Genomic DNA, 8,936 nt, shown 5'->3' with positions numbered 1-8,936 from the left:
GCCAGGTTTCAATTTACCTCTATCTAAAAGTTAGAAATACATAGGTGAAATAAAAGATTAGCTTTACCAAGGGTTTAAATCCTGAAATCTCACCTTAAAAGACTAAACCTCCACCAAATGGGCTATGCCCCTTCATAGTTAAAGAGCTTCTTGAAATCTTGTCAAGTGAATATTTTAAAAATTATACTCTAACCTGTTTGCCTCATATTTTCTCTTTCGTTTCAAGTTTCCACACTTTTTTTTTTTTTTGAGTCGGAGTTGCCCTTTTGTTGCCCAGGCTGGAATGCAGTGGTGCGATCTCGGCTCACCACCACCTCCACCTCCCGGGTTCAAGTGATTCCCCCGCCTCAGCCTCCTGAGTAGCTGGGATTACAGGCATGTGCCACCACACCCAGCTCATTTTGTATTTTTGGTAGAGACGGGGTTTCTCCATGTTGGTCAGGCTGGTCTTGAACTCCCAACCTCAGGTGATCTGCCCACCTTGGCCTCCCAAAGTGCTGGGATTACAGGAGCGAGCCACCGCGCCCGGCCCTCCACACTGTATTTTGCTTACACACATACCTGAGATGCTGAAGCCAAAATCAGCCATAAATTCCACTTCTATAATTAACATTGATTGCAGTGTAACCACTCACACTTTGCACACTGTGGTGCTTATGGAAGCCACCAATAACAGTGGCTCCTGCACCATGCACCTTCAAATCAGCTACACACATGCCCTCCAAAGTGCTCATAGTGTTTGTCCAGTGACATAAAAGGGCAGCGAGGCATTGTCAAAGCCATAACAATTTTAGACTAAACAAGTCAGATCTTCCTGTGGGACAAATGTCTTTAGTGTTTTTTCTTCCAGAAGAAAGGGGAACTTGTATAGATAAGAACTTGTACTCTAGTGATAACAAGAAAGATATAGACCTTTGGATATATCCTGTCTACTATATGTTCACTTCACCTCCTCTTCTATGAAATTTTCCTAAAAAATTAACTCAATACAGGCTCTGGGTGCTTGACTTCCTAGGCTATTGGTTCTCAAAGCTGACTGATTACTGGAATCATCTGGGAAGCTTTAAAATCATGTACATTACTGGCTGCTTCTGCTAGAAGGTGCCCTAGGGTTTTCTTCAAGGCTCCTGTGAGGGTTGACAGTCACACAAAAATATTGGCAAAACTCACAGGGACTACTCTTCGTGTCTTATGTGGCAAAGTTTGAGGACTTCTCTAGGCCTAAAGAGGCTTCACAAGGATCTGGAATTTTTTTTTTTTTTTTTTTTTTTTTGAGATGGAGTTTCACTCTTGTCCCCCAGGCTGGAGTGCAGTGGCAAGATCTTGGCTCACTGCAACCTCTGCCTCCCGGGTTCAAGCAATTCTCCTGCCTCAAATTCTCCTGCCTCAGCCTCCCTAGTAGTTGGGATTACAGGCATGCACCACCACACCCGGGTAATTTTTGTATTTTTAGTAGAGATGGTGTTTCACCATGTTGGCTAGGCTGGTCTCCAACTCCTGACCTCATAATCCACCTGCCTCGGCCTCCCAAAGTGCTGGGATTACAGGTGTGAACCACTGTGCCCAGCAGATCGATTGATCTATCTATCTATCTATCTATCTATCTATCTATCTATCTATCTGTTTGTTTTTTTACAAAGACGTTATAAAGGCTTAATGTTCCAGCTCACATATTGTTTCTTTTCCACTTTCCTTATTCTGGACAGAATTTTATCCAAATGAGGCTTTATAATACATTGCAGCTTTTCCCTTCCTCTACTCTTTCCCTTTCCTTCTATGGGGCCTCCTTAACTAGAGCTGAAGCATCCATTAATTGGGTCCAGGCCAGGGTTTGCTAGAACAGTGACTGTGAAACACTATTGTTGCTCTTCATTTATAGCCAGACTTTCAGATAAATTTTTTCCTCTTCTGTCTTATCTACCCAACATTAGCCTATATTTTGAGATTGGCACTCATGTCTCTCATTTTGTCATACTTCATTTCTCAGCAAGTATTATTAATTTATTGCACTTCTATCTTTCCCACTTACCTGGATCTAAATCCCCTGAGGTAACACATTGCTAATATTCTTTATGTCCTTCTGCACGGTCTTCTTCTTTTTGTCCTTCTGCATTGTCTTCTCTTTTTTTTTTTTTTTGAGATGGAGTCTTGCTCTGTCACTCAGGCTGGGGAGCAGTGGCATGTTTCGGCTCACTGCAACCTCTGCCTCCTGGGTTCAAGTGATTCTCATGCCTCAGCCTCCCAAGTAGCTGAGACTACTGGCATGTGCCAACACCCCTCACTAATTTTTGTATTTTTAGTAGAGGTGGGGTTTTGCCACGTTGACCAGGCCAGTCTCCAACTCCTGACCTCTGGAGATCTGCCTGCCTTGGCATCCCAAAGTGCTGGGATTACAGGCATGAGCCACTGTGCCCGGCCTGCACTCTTTTGTCTTTTTTGATACTTTGTAGACAACATGGAAGTTGAAAGAAAATAATATTGAAAAGAAGTAAATATCTCAACTTGGGATTCTCCTCAATGAGTTGAAACTGATGCTCTGTAGTATGTTGGTGAGCAGACCTTGGAGTGGCCTGACTGGAGTGAGAAAATTGGAGGAGGAAGATCTTAGTAAACAAAACTGTTTTTTGGTCTAGCATTCCATTACTTTTCATGGCATAGCTGCAAAAAGGGACTGGTCTAGGATTTTCTGAAATAGTGAGGTTGAATACAGTAAACTGTCCTACCAACCACTAGATATCCAGAAATTGGGACAATCATCAGTTTTAGAGGATTTACTGAAATGTAGGGTCAATTGGGGTATATAGCTTGGTGGCAGAGCACCGGCTAAGCATGCAGGTGAGTCCAGGTTTATTCCTTCAATACTGCTTTTCTCTTACTTCTTCAAAGCTGTACTTAAATAACACAACCCTGCTGCATAAGCATAAGACAAGAAGAATTGAGAGAGAAATATCCCCCTCACTCAGGATCTCCCAAAAGGAGAGGAACAATCATGTCACCACCACATTAGTAAGCTCTCATTCTTTTCGTTCCATTACACAGTTTCCTGAGGAACAACCATGAAAAAGAATGATCAAGGAAAAGAAAAAGAGGCCCTTAAGCAATCTGTGTTAACAACTCTTTTTGTGGTTGTTCCTGTGTGAAGCCTGAGGAGCCGAAACTCACCCACTGATTTTTCTCTCCCCTCACTGCTCTTCCATGCACACAGATGGCAGTAGTTTCAATCAATTACCAAATGTGGCAGGTTATTGATCCCAAATTCTGAGTGAGGGATCAAGGGAAAGACATCTCTCAAATAATGCAGTGCTTTCGAAACTCAATAGCTGAGATAATTACTAGTGTCAGTGAAGGTAGAGGTGCAGCTGACATAACTCAGTTGGGAGAGCCCCCGATTAAAGGTCTAAAACTCCCATATCCCTCCTCAGAGTTTGAAATCAATGATTTGTTTCAGCAGCATGTTGCCTGATCACAAACATCCTCCTGCACTCACTTTTCAAGGAAATCTTCTAGAGGGCTAAGGCGAGGAGAATCAAAATTGGGTGGCTTAAATGTTCCTTGCCTTTGCCAGTGAACACTTTTTTTTCAGTGTTTTGAGGCTTTAAAGGAAAACTTGCTTGATATAACTTTCGTCAGTGTTACACAACAGCTCTTTGATAAAGAAGCAGCCCAAGGCTTTGACGTGAATATGTACACCCTTCGCCTTATATGCTAAGCTGAAAGCTTCTCGTGAACAAAGGGCTCTGCTCGTTCCCAGACAATTCAATTCTATTTGCTTTGCCATATCCAGGACCTGCTCGCATTTCCCAATGCCCCGGTGGCACTGCTTGAAGGTTTCCGGGCCTCTTTGACTTTTTCTTTCAAATATGTACATATATAGCAGAATTCCTCCTTGTGTCCGTGGGTTCTCAAAGGGAAGGCAGTTGGAAATTCTCTCCGCTGCCCTGCGTCTGACCTTGCCCTGTTTATTCCCTAAGTCTGGGTGGGAGGGAATATGTCACTCCATTTAAAGTTGATGGAGTTTTGAAGTCGCTGTTTTAAAACCCGTTTGTGGATATAATAATCGTCAAGCGAGAAATAGAGATGGGGTGTGGAATCAGAGCAGGACAATCTCAGAACCTGGGACTCACGAAAAGAGCTGGAAAATGGATGTTGGCAGAGCCTCCGACCCAGCATGGTGTGAAGATCAAGGAAAGCCCGCGGCTGCCTCTGGACTGAAAAACACTTTTTTCTGAGTCATTATCGCTGCTATATATGTTGGAGACTTGAGACTGTCTCAGGACCTTCCTGGTGGAGGCAAGAAACTCTTACCGAGTCGCCAGCAAGTGGACCTTGGAGCAAGTTAACAGGAATGGGAAGGTCCTAGAATCAAAAACGGTGCTATTCAGACTAAAATCTGTTACTCGTCTAATGAAGCCACTACACAGTATCCAGTCTTGTAACTTCAGAGATAATGAAATTTAATCCAGTGGACTTTCTCTAGCTAACTCTTAAGTTAAAAAACTATAACAAAACAAAACCAACAAGAAAAATAGCAACAACATTTTATAAAAGAACCCAGGCAGTTTGCGGGTCAGGGGGTGTAGCTCAGTGGTAGAGCGCGTGCTTCGCATGTACGAGGTCCCTGGTTCAATCCCTGGCACCTCCATTTTTCCTTCAGCCAATCCATCCTCTCATGGACCTCCATTGATTTGGGAGAAGCAGATCTCATGTCTGTTTGGGTGAGTGATTGGAAGAACTTGGATAACCCAAACCGCGTTTTTAAGGAATGCGGAGCTTGCCAATGTGAACTTTGAAAACTCATTTGCGGCCGGGCGCGGTGGCTCACTCCTGTAATCCCAGCACTTTGGGAAGCCGAGGCGGGTGGATCACGAGGTCAGGAGATCGACATCATCCTGGCTAACACGGTGAAACCCCGTCTTTACTAAAAATACAAAAAAATTAGCCGGGCGTGGTGGCGGGCGCCTGTAGTCCCAGCTACTCGGGAGGCTGAGGCAGGAGAATGGCATGAACCCGGGATGCAGAGCTTGCATGGAGCCGAAATCGTGCCACTGCACTCTAGCGGGGGTGACAGAGCAAGACTCCGCTCAAAAAAAAAAAAAAAACCAGAAAAAGAAAACTGATTTGCAAGTTTGAGGGCCAGATGCTATCAGCATGCAGGGAGAATTAGATATGGTAGGGGGCTTAAAGTCTTAAAAGTTTTCTTCTCGACGCCGGATTTTGGCAGAGTGATTAGTCTGGTAGATAGTAAATAGATTCTCATTGAATATTTTGACACGCTGTGTTATCGCATACTTAGTTGAAATAAAATTGCAAGAGTCTTAGTGGGCGATGGGTTAAAATTTCTTCTCTTACACTTGCCTTCTGAAAAATCAAGTTGCTTGTGTTTACAGTTGTACAACCAGAAAGTAGAATTCATGAGTTAACAGCACACCAAAGATCCCTGCGGTAGATGCAGCCAAAGGGGCAGTGTGTGTGTGTGTGTGTGTGTGTGTGTGTGTGGCGGGTGGGGAACAGTTTAAGCATAGACAGATGCCTAAGTTCTTGAGTTTCCTGAAATAAACACTGACGGTATAAACAAGGGGCCAGTAAAAATGATAAGACGAAGAACTCCTTCGTTTCTAAGCATAGTCCTACACTGGAGGAATGTACCAAAATCAGTTCCATTTTTGTTTCCTTTTGAATGCTAGTTCATGTATCAAAGCGGGGGACAAAAAGTGAAAAAGCTGGAATTGTGCTGAGAACTTGCTTCTGGAGCTCTGGATTTTCCCGTGTCTAGGGAGAAGGCCTTTGAAGTGAGGGTAGCAGGAAGACTGGAAATGCATTCATATAGATTTCTGGAAAACAAAATAAAACTTGGCCTTAGACCGATTTTGGACCCTGGGATTCATTGTTTCTGCTTCACACATCTTCCTACCTGTCAGCTTGCTCCAAGGTCCGCTCCACAACCGACTCCCTGGCGGGCACTTCCATTCACAAAGCCCCAGGAATGAAGCATTTTCTTGCCTCTTCAAGTTGCCCCTTTCCCTCAACTTCTTCTGCCTAAGGACACCAAAGGTAACACAGAAAGGAAATCAAAGAAGTAAAGTTAAATGCTGCTTGGCGAACTCTAGGTCCTAATGGAGGATGTAAAACAGAAGCTTACAGAATTCACAAAACCTGGCCTGAAATGCAGAGCGACAGCGTGTGTCTGGCAAATCTGGGGTGGTTACACGGCCAGGACCGACAGCTGCTTTTCCATCGCCGAAGCTCTGATCTGAAAGAGAGCAGGCGGGGTAGGGAGGAGGAGGGAGAATGCTGCAGTCGGATACATAGCCTCTTTCAGATGGGATTCTCTCTGGAATCAGGAGAGGGCAAGGGAGAAGGTGTGTGGACTGGGGCACGATCTATGCAGGGAACTAACACTTTGTACGCCTGGTGAGCGTCTCAAACGTGATCTGACACAGCTCAAAGGGTCGACGCTGTCATCCTATCGCCAGTGTTTTGTGTGACAGTCAACCCAGACAGGAGTTTTGGATGACGACCGAAATCACAGTCCAGGCGGGGCCGGGCAGTTAAGTTACATCATTTAGAAAGCTCCCTAAATTCGAAATCCGGCAGATTTGGGAAATTCTGGCCTGGAAAATCAAGAATTCAAGCTGGATGGAGTGGGCTGAGTTATTGGGAAGTCGTCGCCTAGGAGGAGGCAGTGAGGAGACCAGAAGGGAAAGGGTGAAGGGATGGGTGGTTGGAGAGAGGGGTGAGGCGAGGTTGGGGTTAGCAAAACAGCACGTACAGGATTTGGATGGATGAGTAAGTAGGACGTGTCCAAGCTCTGCACGTTTTCTCTGAGTCCTCTAGGTACGAAAAAATATCACAGTCTTGTGTGTTTGAAAGGAAGTGGGCCAAAACCTTTCGTCCCCTAGTAAGATACCATTCCTTTTTACACAAACAACTGTCGGCTTTTGAGAGCGTCGTTGGACTGTTTCCAGAGCTGAACGCTTCGGGAGCGTACCCGCGTAGCTAGGTTTTGTTTGAGGTGTAGTAGCGGCTGGTATTGGTGGCTTTCGAAAAAAGCCAGATGGTTGTGGTGGGAGTAGGTTGGTGAGTGTAGAAATGGGATTTGCCGGCTGCTTTTGGTTTGAGCACCTGAGGTAGTTCTGCAAGCGATTGTTTGCGTTTGGAATGGAAGACAAAGCTGACGATAACTGAATGTATTTCTCTGTACTTAAGCTATGTACTTAAGCTATGAGGGAAGGTTGCTGCCGTGAGCCTGGGTAGCTCAGTCGGTAGAGCTATCAGACTTTTAGCCTGAGGATTCAGGGTTCAAGCCCTTGCTGGGGCGTAAGGCCTTGGCCTTCTGCTGATGAGTGTTTTATATACCAAGCAAGGATTTTAATTCACCTTGCTCTATTCTGGACATTTGAATTTGAGCTGTTAGGCCAGAAAAATAATGGCTGAAGCCATCAATCAGAGGTTTCTGGTGCTTGGGATTTTGTTTAAAGGCAAAAATTAAGGAAAGGCCGGGCGCGGTGGCTCACGCCTCTAATCCCAGTACTTTGGGAGGCCGAGGTGGGCAGATCGCTTGAGCCCTGGTGAAGGGGTGGCCTGCCCCTCCACACCTGTGGGCGTTTCTTGTCAGGTGGGATGAGAGACTGAGAAAAGAAATAAGAGACAGAAACAAAGTATAGAGAAAGAAAAGTGGGCCCAGGAGACTGGCGCTCATGTGCTGGCACTGGTCTCTGAGTTCCCTCAGTATTTATTGATCATTATCTCTACCGTCTCGGAGAGGGGGATGTGGCAAGATGATAGGGTAATAGTGGGGAGAGGGTCAGCAGGAAAACATGTGAACAAAGGTCTCTGTGTCATAAATAAGTTTAAGAAAACGTGTTGTGCTTTGATGTGCATGTACAAAAACATCTCGTACACAAACATCTCTGGGTGCATTAAAGAGCAGTATTGCTGCTAGCATGTCTCACCTCCAGCCTTAAGGCTGTTTTCTCCTATCTCAGTAAATAGAACATACAATCGGGTTTTACACCGAGACATTCTATTGCCCAGGGATGAGCAGGAGACAGATGCCTTCCTCTTATCATAACTGCAAAGAGGCCTTCCTCTTTTACTACACAGACCATTTATGGGTGTTGGGCTGGGGGACAGTCAGGTCTTTCCCTTCCCACGAGGCCCTATCTCAGGCTATCACATGGGGAGAAACCTTGGACAATACCTGGCTTTCCTAGGCAGAGGTCCCTGCAGTGTATTGTGTCCCTGGGTACTTGAGGTTAGAGAATGATGATGACTTTTAACAAGCATGCTGCCTTCAAGCACTTTTTTAACAAAGCACATCCTGCACAGCCCTAAATCCACTAAACCTTGAGTCAACACAGCACATGTCTCTGCAAAGCACAGGGTTGGGGATAGGGTTACAGATTAACAGCATCTCAAGGCAGAAGAATTTCTCTTAGTACGGAACAAAATGGAGTCTCTTATGTCTACTTCTTTCTACATGGACACAGTAACAGTCTGATCTCTCTTTTCCCCACATTTCCCCCTTTTCTTTTCAACAAAACCACCATCGTCATCATGGCCCGTTCATCATGGCCTGTTCTCAATGGTCGCTGTCTCTTTGGAGCTGTTGGGTACACCTGCAGACTAACAACAGACAGAACAGGCACACAAGGATTAATATGAAATTTATAAGAGTAGTACTTCCGATGGTCTTAACCCAAGTGACAGGGTTAAGATTTGCAAGACCATCAGCAACTCCTGCGATTGCCTCAGTTCCTGGTACCAAATTTAAATGGGCTTTTGATGCTTCAAAAATTTGTTCTTTTAATTTGGAAATGTCTAAAGTGAGGTTATCTTCTCTTCCCTGTAGATGGCATCTAACCATGTCCCAGTGATGCTCAGACTCATTATAAACTCGGGGTGTAATACAAAAATCTGACCTATTCCAGTCACAC

General features: G+C 44.9%; 1 non-coding gene across 1 annotated transcript; it reads left to right on the top strand.

Annotated features, from left to right (window-relative positions):
• The first annotated feature begins 4,570 nt into the window (after positions 1 to 4,570).
• TRNAA-CGC (transfer RNA alanine (anticodon CGC)) lies at positions 4,571 to 4,642 on the top strand. The gene has a single exon. It is a non-coding gene; the product is annotated as a tRNA-Ala (tRNA).
• Positions 4,643 to 8,936: the final 4,294 nt, after the last annotated feature.

This window comes from Pan paniscus, chromosome 5 (genome assembly GCF_029289425.2).
Source record: "Pan paniscus chromosome 5, NHGRI_mPanPan1-v2.0_pri, whole genome shotgun sequence".
Classification (NCBI taxonomy): domain Eukaryota; kingdom Metazoa; phylum Chordata; class Mammalia; order Primates; family Hominidae; genus Pan; species Pan paniscus.
The sequence above is the reverse complement of the archived record's forward strand: the minus strand, read 5'-3'. Positions and strand labels throughout refer to the sequence as shown.